Consider the following 14949-nt stretch of genomic DNA (forward strand, 5'->3'; position numbering starts at 1 on the left):
TATGCCTAAGGGTTTAATTTTTACATTTATCCACTGACAATAAATCTACCTACAATATCCCTGTAACTGTTATGATTACAGTATTTCACTAAATAATTTAATTTGCTGAACCTTCTGTAAAAAGAAATATTAAGATGCTGTAATTCCCAGATGCAGCAAATTTGTTAGCTAGTGGGCAAAACCATGTGCACTGCAGGGATGGGGGGGGGGGGGCAGATATAACATTTGCAGAGAGATTTAGGTGGGTTATATTGTTTGTGTGCAGGGTAAATACTGGCTGTTTTGTTTTTACACTGCAATTTAGATTTCAGTTTGAACACACCGCACCAAAATCTAACTCTCTCTGCACATATTATACACCCCCCCCCCCTGCAGTGTACATGGTTTTAGCTAATAAATTTGCTGCTGTGATCAGATCTGAGTTAAGCCCTATGTATTTGGCACTGGCAAAGGGTTAGAGGCCTTGCTGTAGAGCTCACACCTTTCTTATCATGCATTGTAATATTTCCTATGTCCTGATGTTGTGCTCTCTGCTCCATCCAAGTAAACAGCAATGTAGCGTGGCTATCAAAGAGCGTGAAGATTGCAGATTTCCTGGGATTAATGCTAAAGAATGCTATTATAGAGGCTGCTGCTTTAATTCAAGTGTCACTGGGGTTAAATGGTGTTTTTACCTTAAAAACACAGGTAGAGTATACAGTACAGTGGTAGAGTGGGAGCATGTAGTGCTATTGATTACAGATTTGATGGAGCTTAAACATGGATAAGGTCCATAGCTATAAGAGTTTATCTTGTGTATCCTTTATTCTTAGTCATGGTCAGATAAGATTAGAAAATATCATTTAAGTGGAAATTTCCTGTTAGCTGTTTTAGCTAAATTGCACCAGTTAAAAAAAAAAAAAAAAAACTAAGCTGCTGTAATTCCTGGATGTTTCCTTACTGCATCAACAGGAAGTGACAAGAAACAATGTAATGTGGAACCGTACAGCAGAAGGGATTGCGGCTACCCCACAATAAGTGCAGCGGAATGTAAGAAGAGGAATTGTTGCTTTGACTGCAGCATTCCCGGGGTTAACTGGTGTTTCTTCAAGTCACAAGGTATGGAGCTGCTGTATAGTTACTCGCAAGTCAGTAGTTGTATGATGCTCACACCTGTTAAGCTGGATACACACAGAATGCCCTACACAGGGGGTGAAATGAGCGCCCCCGTACGCTCAGCACACATCACGCTGTGCTGAGCGGGGGGAGAGATGTGTGCTGAGCAGTTCGCTCAGCACACATCTCCCCAAAATCGGGCCGTGAATACGGACCTTTAAACTGGATCCACACTTAGATTATCTGTCCAATTTTTTTTTTTCTAGTTGAAACAAAATTATGCTAATATGTGGCAGCAAATGACAATTGACCATTTGCTCACAAACACTGGAAAACATCCAAAAATGGTCATTTAGATAAATTGGTTAAATCCATTTCATTTAGCTAATTTATCCAAACTACCTTTATTGTATCTTTGTGGGTGAATGATGTGTGGGTCAGTGTTGAGGGTGGTGGAGGAGATGGGTAATAGGCACAGCAGGGTGTGGACAGTCAAATAGTGTGCTTAGAGGTTCAGAGTCATTGTATGAGACTCTGGCAACAGTGACTTGATGAGTCTGGTGTCCATAGGGTGGGACGCACTAACCTTTTTATGCTATTGAAATAGTTCTCCTCCTGACCGACGCAGTTCCTTGCTCCGAGGTTGGTGTATTGTCCTGTTGCAGCGCCTCTCCACTGTGGTCACAGTGAGCTGTGTGGTGTTGCTGGCGCATGCCAATCTCCCCCCAACCTCCCTCTGGCATTTCAGACCTACGTACGCATGATGGGATCTTGTATGATATGCGCGTGTGCTGTAGAGCTGAAAGTGGCGGTGAGGAGGCAGATCGTGAGATGGGGAAACTTTGTGGACTGTTAGCGAAGGGGAGCACTGGGCAATCTGAGTTGCAAAGAGGGCAGCAGAAGAGGTTATTGCATGTGCACTGGTGACAGGTCCATCCTTGGTGGCTAGCCTCAGTGGTAAAGGGGTACATGAGCTAGTGTCCCTTTGTCAGCCATGTACCATGGCCACCTCCCTACCTCCTATATATTCTCCCTAATCTGTCACTTTGTTACGGTCTGCTGCTGGCACTGGTGTATCGTCCTGCAGATGCCGTCTCCGCCCATTGATGTGACTTCCCCCAGAGTTAGCCACACAGAGTGACAGATCTGGGAAAATATATAGGAGATCATTACTTTCACTTGCAGCCTACCTTATTTTTTGCAGCCTAGCATGCTCCTGACCCCTTCTCTCACTAATACTTTTACAACATTCATGAACTCATCTTAAGGTTTCTTTATTATTCAGTCACACTGTCTTGGATCCAAACCATTTCCTGTGGCATTGCAGTCAAACAATTGAGCTATTTACCCTTGCATAGAAAGGTATAATCTAAGCTAGAGAATTCTATTTGGAGCTCACCTTGTACTTTGTGAAGAAATAATCAGCATTGTGGCTGAGCAGATATATGGAGTGTGTGGCTGCACACTGCATTGATCTGCTGAGTTGCAATGCTAATAATATTTTTTTGCAAAGTACCAATAGCTTCATATAATGTTCACAATTTTTATGCAGGATCAAGTAGCTCAATGGGTAGGGTGTTTGATTAGAATTCAACAGGTTATAGGTTTGAATCCTGGGTATGGTAGTTTGAGGTGTTATTTAATAAAGTGTGTTTATATATTAGTCACACATGGCTTACTTGTACAAATGGCATGTCACCAGTTAGTGCTGACTGCTGATATGCCATTTGCACAAGCAAGCCATGTGTGACTGTATATGCATTTAAGGAGGGCCCCCCGGCAATACCACAAACCAATGAGTGTCAAGTATACTAGATATATCTTCATATCTCATGTGCTTTCTCTGAGACCAATCTTGTTATGCCCCTTCCCCACGAGGCATGCGCCTTTTGTCCATATTGCAAAAATAGTGGGGGGGGCATATAATTCTCTGTCACAGGGCACTAAAAAGTCTAGTTATGGCTCTGGTATGCATTATGTAATCTGGCAGACCATCTCTCCAACACTGGCTGATTGGAATAGAAATCCGGTTATCTATGTGAGCAAATGACCATCAACGATTTACTCTCAAACACTAGAAAATGGACAAAAATGGTCCCCTAAACAAATTGGTTAAATTTTGGGTTTAACCAATTTGTGTAATGACCATTTTTGACCACTTTTCTAGTGTTTGGGAGCAAATGGTTAATCGACATTTGCTCCTATACATTACCAGATTTTTATTCCATCCATCCAGACTGGATAGATAGCCTGACAGATAATTGTGTAGTGTACGCCCAGGATAACTGTCAGTTATGCTTTCTTTTATGATGGCACACAAATGGGTGGGCAGATCCAGGGCAAGCACTGCCCACTCATGCATAGTTGTCAACTGATGTGAAGTTCCAGGGGGCAATCTCAGTTATAAATAAAAGTATCTGGAAATTGTCCCTAGTTTAATAAAAAAAAAAAAAATTGATCAACTCCATTTATTTAGTATGATATCCCAGGTGATAGGATGCCGGCAGTCAGAATAACATGCTTTATTAAATAACACATCTCAAACTACAATACCCAGGATTCAAACCTATATCCTGTTGAATTCTAATCAAACACCCTACCCATTGAGCTATTTGATCCTGCATAAAAATTGTGAACATTATATGAAGCTATTGGTACTTTGAAAAAAAAAAGTATCAGCATTGCAACGCAGCAGATCCATGCAGTTTGCAGCCACACACTACATGTATCTGCTCAGCCACAATGCTGATTATTTCTTCACAAAGTACAAGGTGAGCTCCAAATAGAATTCTCTATCTTAGAATTATACCTTTCTATGCCAAACCTAGAAGTCGGGCCCCCCACCCTGGGATCCCCCAGAGGGAGGCCCGCCCCGTCATGCGGCAGGCTTGTCCGTTTTGGAAGCAGGCTGACGGGCAGCCCAGGCTTGCTTCAGTCTGGGCTTGGCAGGTCTGGAAGCATGAGCTTGCTTTGGGTATGCCTGACCATGGGTACGCTTTACCTGGAGGATGAAAGGGCCAAGGAAAAGTACTTTTAGCCTTCTGCGTGGTAGGAGTCATACTAGGTAGGCAAGTTGTTTTAGCAGTAGCCAGATCAGCTACAATCTTATTGAGGTCTTCTCCAAAGAGAGTGTCTCCCTTGAAAGGAAGCACCTCCAGGGTTTTCTTGGAATCCATATCCACCGACCAGGATCTCAACCAGCTGTATAAAGTATTACCTTGGAACTGGCTCTCCACTCCCCATTATCTGGTTATCATGACTTCCTCCGCCAGTTTCCAGACTCGCTTGCTGAAGCTCGGCCACTTCTTCCTAGCAGCAGGCTCCTGGATCACTGGGCAGCACAGGTGCTTGGGAGCCGGATGGGGGAGGAGCAATAAGGCAGGCAGCCTTTGGCACCCACACACACCCACACACACCCACACACACCAAAAAAGAACATATCCCAGTTTAACATAACGCTATGTGGTGCAAGGTATGGAGCTGGTCACTTGTATCAGACCTCTGACATTTGCCTTTTCACCCATATTGCATACTTTTTCTTGCAGGTTGTGTCTTAATTCAAGAAGTGTTCTAAGTACTTCAGCTTAGTATCTTTACTGACCCCTCTTTACCCCACACTACATAACTGACCCCTCTATACCCTACACTACATCACTGACCTTTCTATAACCATCACTGCATTACTGACCCCTCTTTACAGTACACTGACCTCTATATACCTGCTAGTACATCCCTGATGCCTATATTCCCTACGCTACATCCCTGACACCTCTATTCCCTACGCCACATCCCTGATGCCTCTATTCCCTACGCCACATCCCTGACGCCTCTATTCCCTACGCCACATCCCTGACGCCTCTATTCCCTACGCCACATCCCTGACGCCTCTATTCCCTACGCCACATCCCTGACTCCTCTATTCCCTACGCCACATCCCTGACGCCTCTATTCCCTACGCCACATCCCTGACGCCTCTATTCCCTACGCCACATCCCTGACGCCTCTATTCCCTACGCCACATCCCTGACGCCTCTATTCCCTACGCCACATCCCTGACGCCTCTATTCCCTACGCCACATCCCTGACGCCTCTATACAGTACAATGCATTACTGATCCCTCTAGACCATACATCCTCATTACATCAGAGAGTTAGTGAAACACTGGAAAAAATAAGGGTATAAGTGGACTACAGAAACTGATGCTCTAAACAAAGGAGAGAGAGAGAGAGTAAAGCACAAGGGAAAGTGGGCAATTGGAACACCATAGAGAGAGGAGAGATAGAAATGCCTGAAAAAGTAAAGGGGGTTGGGTATGGCATCCGGCGCTCGGGATTCCAGAGGAGGTCACATGATCCCCAATCCTAATACTAACCCTCTGGGGGGGTGGCGGATAGGGCTAACCCTCAGGGGGTGGCAGCTAGGGCTACCCCCCCCCTCCTAGTGCCTTCCCTTACACCACCTCCCCTGGTCCGACTCCTAACCCTCCCTCCAATACTCACCTTCGGGATGTTGGCTGTCTGTGTGCCGGCACCAGTCTCCCAAGTGGTGTCAGGATTCCAACATCGGTCAAATGACCGCCGGTATACCGTCTGCCAGGATGGTAAATGTATCCTGAGGACAGGTAGTGAGTGTGGAGGGATAGGTGGTTCAGTAAAATGTAACGGCTCAAACTGCGATCATTCACTGATAAATTGATTTATAGCTCTCCCTTTTTAACCATTGCAATTATAAAAGCAATGTTTTTTAAACTTTTAAATAAAGCTTGTTAGCATCCCCAGCACACTGTATATGCTGGGAGATGTAGTTCTCAATATGAAAACATTTAATTACTGTATGAACTCTAATCCCCCAACTGAAACCTGGATGGTGCTCCTGGCAAGTGACATCCTGGCCAAGGGGTAGATACGCCCCTGAGGGTCAGGGCCAGCAACAGAAATCTTGGGCCCCAGTACACTGATATCTCTGGGGCCCCCTTAAGCCCCCCTTAACTTGGCAGAGGGATCTTTAAAAAAAAAATGGAGCCTTTGACTCGGACCGTCAGTGAGGCCGGCAGGTGGTTTTCATACTGGGCTATCCAGCTCTTCGGTGGCGGTGGCAGGGACATTCAGAAAAGGGCCAGCACAGCAACATGCATAATAATGGCAATACAGTATGGACCACAGGGACTGGACAAAGTGATGGGGTAAAAGGAGGGGGGAGGGTTTAGTTGGCCTGTTGACACTGCAGCATACTTACGACTGCAAGGGATATAGGACTCTTGAGTTCACGGGCCAATTTCATGGCAGTCTCGGATAGGAGGGCATTGTGGATTCACCAAGGGAATGCTGATGCTGACTCCAAGAAGAAAGGGAGTCTCTTCCCTATGAAGGTGAAGCCTTGTTTGGCGACGGCCTAGTTAATTTGATCTCGGCAGCTCCCGCAGGTAAGTCAACCTTCTTGCCCTATGTTCCCTCTCAACGGATGAAGATGCATCATTATCTACCGCAGTCATTTTGGCCCAATAGATATGCAAGAAGTTAAGATTCCCCTTTCTTTGCAGGTAGAGGAAGGAGAAGGAAGAGGTCTGTAGCCTCTTCAAGATCGCAGGAGCAGAGATTGTCCTCTGCTTCTGCCAAATCCACTGCATGACGCTGGGGCTTTCTTGCAGGAGCCCACACCAGTGGGGGCACGTCTAAAACTCTTCAGTCAGTTCTGGATTCATTCGGACCTGGACTCGTGGGTTTTACAAATAGTGTCCCAAGGGTACAAACTGGGGTTTCAAGACGTTCCCCCTCACCGATTGTTCAAATTGGCCTTAGTCAGCAGGGAGAAGGTTTTTATTCAAGCCTCTTCGTGGTCCCGAAGCCGGACGGCTCAGTCAGACCAATCTAAAATCTGAAATCCCTCAATTTCTTCCTAAAAAAATTCAATTTCAAGATGGAATCTCTCAGGGTAGTGATCTCCAGTCCGGAGGAAAGAGATTTCATGGTTTTGGTAGACATAAAGGATGCCTACTTACATGTTCCCATTTAGCCACTGCATCAAGCTACCTAAGGTTTGCAATTCAGGATTGTCATTACCAATTTCAGACATTGCCGTTTGGTCTGTCCACGGCTCCGAGGATTTTTACCAGGGTGATGGCGGAAATGATGGTTCTCCTTCGCAAGCAAGGAGTCACAATTATCCCGTACTTGGATGATCTCCTGATAAAGGCGAGATCCAGGGACCAGTTGGTGCAAAACATTGCACTCTCCCTGACAGTTCTTTAACAACATGGTTGGCTCCTAAACTTGCCAAAATCGCAGTTGGTCCCAATGACGCGGTAGTTGTTTTTGGGAGTCATGCTGGACACAGAAGAGGTTTTCTTCCAGGGGAAAGGCTATGGAGATCCAGAGTCTGGTCAAACAAATTCTGAAACCAGCAAGAGTGTTAATCCATCAATGCATTCGGTTGCTGGGGAAGATGGTTGTGGCCTACGAGGCCATTCAGTTTGGCAGGTTCCATGCCAGAGTGTTCCAGTGGGACCTGTTGGACAAGTGGTCCGGATCCCACCTACACATGCACCGGAGGATAATCCTGTCTTCCAAGACCAGAATCTCACTCCATTGGTGGCTGCACAGTTCTCACCTCCTAGAGGGGCGATGGTTCGGGATCCAGCACTGGATCCTAGGGACCACAGATGCAACCCTCCGAGGCTGGGGAGCAGTCACACAGGGGGAAAACGTCCAAGGAAGATGGTCAAGTCAGGAAAGTTGTCTCCACATAAATGTTCTGGAGTTAAGGGCCATTTAATAACTGCAGACACAGTACACACTGGGACGGGTGCCCAGCATCCTCTACAGACTAAGAGAAAAGGATTTACCGGTAGGTATTAAAATCCTAGTTTCTCTAACGTCCTAGAGGATGCTGGGGACTCCGTAAGGACCATGGGGATAGACGGGCTCCGCAGAGTTCATGATCTTCACTGAGGTAACGCACAGCACTGCAGCTGTGCGCCATTGCTCCTATACACCTCACATACTCCGGTCACTGTAAGGGTGCAGGGCGCAGGGGGGGCACCCTGGGCAGCAATATAAACCTCTTTTTGGCAAAAATATAACATATATACAGCTGGGCACTGTATATATGTATGAGCCCCCGCCAATTTTACAGTTTAAGCGGGACAGAAGCCCGCCGCCGAGGGGGCAGGGCTTCTCCCTCAGCACTCACCAGCGCCATTTTTTCTCCACAGCACCGCTGAGAGGAAGCTCCCCGGACTCTCCCCTGCTTATACCACGGTAGAGAAGATGGTTGAAAAGAGGGGGGGGGCACAAAATTCGGCGCAAATTACATACAGCAGCGCTACTGGACAAACATTAAGATACTGTGTTATTCCTGGGTTATATAGCGCTGGGGTGTGTGCTGGCATACTCTCTCTCTGTCTCTCCAAAGGGCCTTGTGGGGAAACTGTCTCCAGAAAAAGCATTCCCTGTGTGTGTGTGGTGTGTCGGTACACGTGTGTCGACATGTCTGAGGAAGAAGGCTATATTAGAGAGGATTGGGAGCAAATGAATGTGGTGTCCTCGCTGACACCTGATTGGATGGATATGTGGAATGCTTTAAATGCTAGTGTAAACTCATTGTACAAAAGATTAGACAAGGCTGAAGCTTTGGGACAGTCAGGGTCTCAACCCATGCCTGATCCTATGTTGCAGGGACTGTCAGGGTCTCATAAGCGCCCACTATCCCAGATTGTTGACACAGATACCGACATGGATTCTGACTCCAGTGTCGATTACGATGATGCAAAGTTACAGCCAAAATTGGCAAAATCCATTCGATATATGATTATGGCAATAAAAGATGTTTTGCACATCACAGAGGAACCCCCTGTCCCTGACAAGAGGGTACATATGTACAAGGGAAAGAAGCCTGAGGTAACCTTTGAGGGGGTCACACGAGCTGAACGAGTTATGTGAAAAAGCTTGGGAATCTCTAGATAAAAGACTGCAGATTTCCAAAAGGATTCTTATGGCGTATCCTTTTCCATCAACGGATAGGTTACGATGGAAATCCTCCCCTAGGATGGACAAAGCATTAACACGCACAGCTACAGTTGGAAAATCAAATTTTTACCTTATGTTCCCTCACAGCATAAGAAAGCTCCGCATTATCAAATGCAGTCCTTTCGGTCACAAAGAAACAAAGTGCGAGGTGCGTCCTTTCTTGCCAGAGGTAGGGGCAGAGGAATAAAGCTGCACAACACAGCTAGTTCCCAGGAACAGAAGTCCTCCCCGGCCTCTACAAAATCTACCTCATGACGCTGGGGCTCCACTGGCAGAGTCCGGCCCATGTGATGTCATGCAGCTGCTCTGACCACACCTCCTGTTTCTCCGTTGCCGACCCCATTTTGAAACCGTGCCCCCGCACCGCTCCATCTCCGACTTGGAAATGGAGTGTTGTTGACCCCCCTCCCCCCCCCCCTTCACCGATTCACAGGCAGAGGCGATCGCATTATCTGCGGGGTGCCGCAGAAAATGCAGGCGGATGCGTATGCTCTTAGCAGTTTTTGCAGTTGGATTGCGATCCAACCTGAATCAGGCCCCATTACCTATCACAATGCACTGCGGGTAGTACAAAATGGGGTTAATATAGGAGAAAAAACCCCAGAGCTGTGCTCCTTAACTGTCCCTGGTGGCTAGTGGAGCGGCTGCCCAGTAATCAGTGTCCACGCCAGTGCGCACACGGCCCGCCCCCATCAGCGGCCTCGTGATCCCGGAGGGTGGTGTGTGTGTGACTGACCTTAGGAAGAAACCGGAGCCTCCGCTGCAGTGACCCAGCAACCGGGGCACGGGAGTATACTGCGCCACTGGGAGTGATGGAGCTGCAGTAAAGAAGTCTATTAGACCTAGCCTGCTGCAGCCCTTGTAGATTCTTATGAAAAAAGTTCTTCTTTTCTTGCCAAAATTAATAGCTAAGAATAGGCTGCCTGAGGCAGCCCCCTGTTAAGTGGCCTGCTACTGAAGGCACCAACTACAAACTGAGCTCCCTGTTCATGGAAGCGAGGTTATAGAGGAGGGGGCGCTGAGCATCTTGGGAACAGTCAAAAGCTTTGAGCCTGTTGGTGCCTCAGATCAAGATCCTACTCTACACCCCAATGTGAATCCTTGTGGAGTCCAGTGTACCCCACAGAAGAAATGAATGTGTCACACCCATTGGCAGCAACATTAGAATAGCTGCTGATGGGCACAATTGAGAAAGGAAGGGGGGAAAACATTTGAATCCAGCACATATATGTAATTTGAATATGTAATTTGTACCTTCCTACATTAAAATGTAATGGATGAACCTCACCCTTTGAGAACTATCTTCATGATCAAAAGATCTCATATGCAAGATAAGTATGTGTTGGGATAGGGCTGTGGAGGGCGGCTGCTCGGGCACACCCCTGTCAAGTTAAGGAGATTCAACTGAGGCAGCACAAGGGAACTCTCATCTGGGGACAACAACTGCAGGGAGAACACATTTTCAGACGAATGTGGGAGGGCAGAAGGCTGCCTAATACTGAAGCACCCCCAAACAACAAACCAAATGCAACAACTAGTGCAAGCATTCCTGGGGGAAGGCCTGCAGCAGATGGATTTGCATATGGTGATGTCATCCAAGCAGTGGACATAGTTGGCTGCAACCCTCGTCTGCATATGAAAAGCGAAAAGGGTCACGCAGGGCATGGCGGCCTTTGTGGGGTTGCGCTTGGATGACACCTAAATCGCTTTATACACCCCCACCCCCCATCAGTGTGGGCTCATGTTGGCCATGCCCCAGCCCCTGAAGCATTCAAGCTGATTTCTTGCAGCAGCTGGACCCAGTAACCGCTCCAGAGTTGCTCTACAAGACAAGTAAAAGGGTGTGAGCCCTGCAGCACCACCTGTAGTTTGCATACACACATATATAGGACAGCATCTCTTATATGCCCCAGGATCAATAAAATAGTATCCTTATCTATGGTATCCATCCCCTCAGATAAGGTAACCGTCCATGCCGCTACAGCACTACACACCCAGGCCGACGCAATTGCCGGTCTGAGTAAGGTACCTGAATGTGTATAAATGGACTTCAGGGTAATCTCCTGTTTGCGGTCAGCAGACTCTTTGAGGGTAGCCGTATACTGGGACGGGAGGGCTACCTTCTTGGATAAGCGTGTTAATGCTTTGTCCACCCTAGGGGAGGATTCCCCTCGTAACCTATCCATTGATGGGAAAGGATACGCCATAAGAATCCTTTTGGAAATCTGCAGTCTTTTATCTGGAGATTCCCAAGCTTTTTCACATAACTCGTTCAGCTCGTGTGACCCCCTCAAAGGTTACCTCAGGCTTTTTTCCCTTGTACATATGTACCCTCTTGTCAGGGACAGGGGGTTCCTCTCTGATGTGCAAAACATATTTTATTGCCATAATCATATATCGAATGGATTTTGCCAATTTTGGCTGTAACTTTGCATCATCGTAATCGACACTGGAGTCAGAATCCGTGTCGGTATCTGTGTCAACAATCTGGGATAGTGGGCGCTTATGAGACCCTGACAGTCCCTGCAACATAGGATCAGGCATGGGTTGAGACCCTGACTGTCCCAAAGCTTCAGCCTTGTCTAATCTTTTGTGCAATGAGTTTACACTAGCATTTAAAACATTCCACATATCCATCCAATCAGCTGTCGGTGGAGACACCACATTCATTTGCTCCTGCTCCTCTCTAATATAGCCTTCTTCCTCAGACATGTCGACACGTGTACCGACACACCACAAACACAGGGAATGCTTTTTCTGAAGACCGTTTCCCCACAAGGCCCTTTGGAGAGACAGAGAGAGAGTATGCCAGCACACACCCCAGCGCTATATAACCCAGGAATACACAGTAACTTAATGTTTGCCCAGTAGTACTGCTGTATGTAATTTGCGCCGAATTATGTGCCCCCCCCCCCCCTCTTTTCAACTCTCTTGTCTACTATGGTATAAGCAGGGGAGAGTCCGGGGAGCTTCCTCTCAGCGGTGCTGTGAAGAAAAAATGGCGCTGGTGAGTGCTGAGGGAGAAGCCCCGCACCCTCGGCGGCGGGCTTCTGTCCCGCTTAAACTGTAAAATTGGTGGGGGCTCATACATATATACAGTGCCCAGCTGTATATGTGTTTATAGTTTTGCCAAAAAGAGGTTTATATTGCTGCCCAGGTGCCCCCCCCCCTGCGCCCTGCACCCTTACAGTGACTGGAGTGTGTGAGGTGTATGGGAGCAATGGCGCACAGCTGCAGTGCTGTGCATTACTTCAGTGAAGATCATGAAGTCTTTTGCCACCTCTGAAGTCTTCTTTTCTTCTCATACTCACCCGGCTTCTATCTTCCGGCTCTGCAAGGGGGACGGAGGTGCGGCTCTGGGACGGACGGCGATGGTGAGATCCTGCGTACCAATCCCTCTGGAGCTAATGGTGTCCAGTAGCCTAAGAAGCAGGACCTTACAACTCGGAGAGTAGGGCTGCTTCTCTCCCCTCAGTCCCTCGATGAGGGAGTCTGTTGCCAGCAGTGCTCCCTGAAAATTAAAAACCTAACAAAATACTTTCTGTCAGAAAGCTCAGGAGAGCTCCTGAAAAGCACCCAGTCTCCACTGGGCACAGTATCAAACTGAGGTCTGGAGGAGGGGCATAGAGGGAGGAGCCAGTGTACACCCAGAACTAAAGTCTTTCTTAAAGTACCCATGTCTCCTGCGGATCCTGTCTATCCCCATGGTCCTTAAGGAGTCCCCAGCATCCTCTAGGACGTTAGAGAAAATAGGATTTTAATACCTACCGGTAAATCCTTTTCTCTTAGTCCGTAGAGGATGCTGGGCACCCGTCCCAGTGCTTACTGTGTCTGCAGTTATTAAATGGCCCTTAACTCCAGAATATTTATGTGGAGACAACTTTCCTGACTTGACCATCTTCCTTGGATGTTTTCCACCTGTGTGACTGCTCCCCAGCCTCGGAGGGTTGCATCCGTGGTCCCTAGGATCCAGTCCTGGATCCCGAACCATCGCCCCTCTAGGAGGTGAGAACTGTGCAGCCACCAATGGAGTGAGATTCTGGTCTTGGAAGACAGGATTATCCTCCGGTGCATGTGTAGGTGAGGTCCGGACCACTTGTCCAACAGGTCCCACTGGAACACTCTGGCATGGAACCTGCCAAACTGAATGGCCTCGTAGGCCGCAACATCTTCCCCAGCAACAGAATGCATTGATGGATTAACACTCTTGCTGGTTTTAGAATTTGTTTGACCAGACTCTGGATCTCCATAGCCTTTCCACTGGAAGAAAGCCTCTTCTGTGTCCATAACAAGAAAAAAGAACCAAAACGTGCGCAAAAGGAAGAGCCAATCAAAAATTATTTAGATTAATTATTATTTTTATTTTTATTATTAGGTTGAACGGCTTTGGAGTGATCCACTGTTACATACCATCTCTCTGTCATTTGGAGACGAACGGAGATCACCGACAGCCCTAATCCGCCCTAAACCGCCACAGATATTTCCATCTACTACATCCCAGCCCAAGGATTACCCAGCTGCGCTGTCGGAGGAGCATCCAGGCAGCGCAGCACAGAACGGCTTGTGGATTGGAAACGGCGGAGGTCCGGTGAATATCCGGTCGGTCGGACGGCTACAGCATTCACTGGCACGGGTGAGATTGCTACAAGTGAGACGGCTTCTGCATTCACTGGTACGGGTGAGATTGCTACGAGTGAGACGGGGTCTCATTTATTTATACACTATCCCGTCATTTTAGCCACCTACACCTATGGCCTCACTAGGCTAGGGGCTATTTGAGCGATTTGGGACTTTGTTTTAGTATCTCATTTTATATATTTTTTTATATATATTAATCATCTTAAATACGGGACTATAATTCTACGGCATTGGCTGCCCACACTAACGGCTGCTTAAGGATAGGTGCCTTTATCGAGACTTTTCAATAATATTGGTTAAAAGGACGGGACTGTTTTCTATTCATTTGCTCAAACATTTATTATTCACATCAGCAGCCGTACGAGGTTAAGAGCTAATGAGCCATACGAGACTTTTGGATACATATATAACGGCTAACCACTACCAGTTTAGATCGTTATTGGAAGAACTCTGAGTTTTTATTTTTTATTTTTATTTTATTTTATATGCAATTTTATGATATCCTACAGGCAATACATCTTCCATTTGTATATTTCATTGATTTTTGATACATTTTTGTGCACAATTTATTAAATATTAATTAAGGCTGGCCAGCCAGTGTTTTTCAGGGTTCTATATATTTGTATCCATTATTGGTTTCCTGGAATACTAAACCATATACGAGAAATTAACTAGATGGTTATATATTTCATGATTGTGTTATTTTATTCATTTTAATATTATTTTCAATATCCTATTGTGGTCACTCTAAGGAATACATTTATAATTAATTTATTTGGTAATAATTGCAAATAAATAATATTTAATAAAAATAAAAATAATAATTAATCTAAATAATTTTTGATTGGCTCTTCCTTTTGCGCACGTTTTGGTTCTTTTTTCTTGTTATTGCTATTTTTTTGGGGTTGACAGCTTCCCCATCTTTCCATATTGTGCGGCATCAGGAAGTTCATCTAGGTTGTAAGTCACGGGCGCCTCTTTTTCTTTTCTTCTGTGTCCAGTATGACTCCCAAAAACAACAACCGCGTCATTGGGACCAACTGCGATTTTGGCAAGTTTAGGAGCCAACCATGTTGTTGAAGAACTGTCAGGGAGAGTAGATGTTTTGCACCAACTGGTCCCTGGATCTCGCCTTTATCAGGAGATCATCCAAGTACGGGATAATTGTGACTCCTTGCTTGCGAAGGAGAAC

General features: G+C 46.5%; 1 long non-coding RNA gene across 1 annotated transcript; it reads left to right on the plus strand.

Annotated features, from left to right (window-relative positions):
• Positions 1–605: 605 nt before the first annotated feature.
• Positions 606–14509, plus strand: LOC134947582 (uncharacterized). The gene is made up of 3 exons (XR_010182637.1): positions 606–687; positions 952–1098; positions 13495–14509. It is a non-coding gene; the product is annotated as an uncharacterized LOC134947582 (long non-coding RNA).
• Positions 14510–14949: the final 440 nt, after the last annotated feature.

Source organism: Pseudophryne corroboree, chromosome 8 (assembly GCF_028390025.1).
Source record: "Pseudophryne corroboree isolate aPseCor3 chromosome 8, aPseCor3.hap2, whole genome shotgun sequence".
NCBI classification, from domain to species: domain Eukaryota; kingdom Metazoa; phylum Chordata; class Amphibia; order Anura; family Myobatrachidae; genus Pseudophryne; species Pseudophryne corroboree.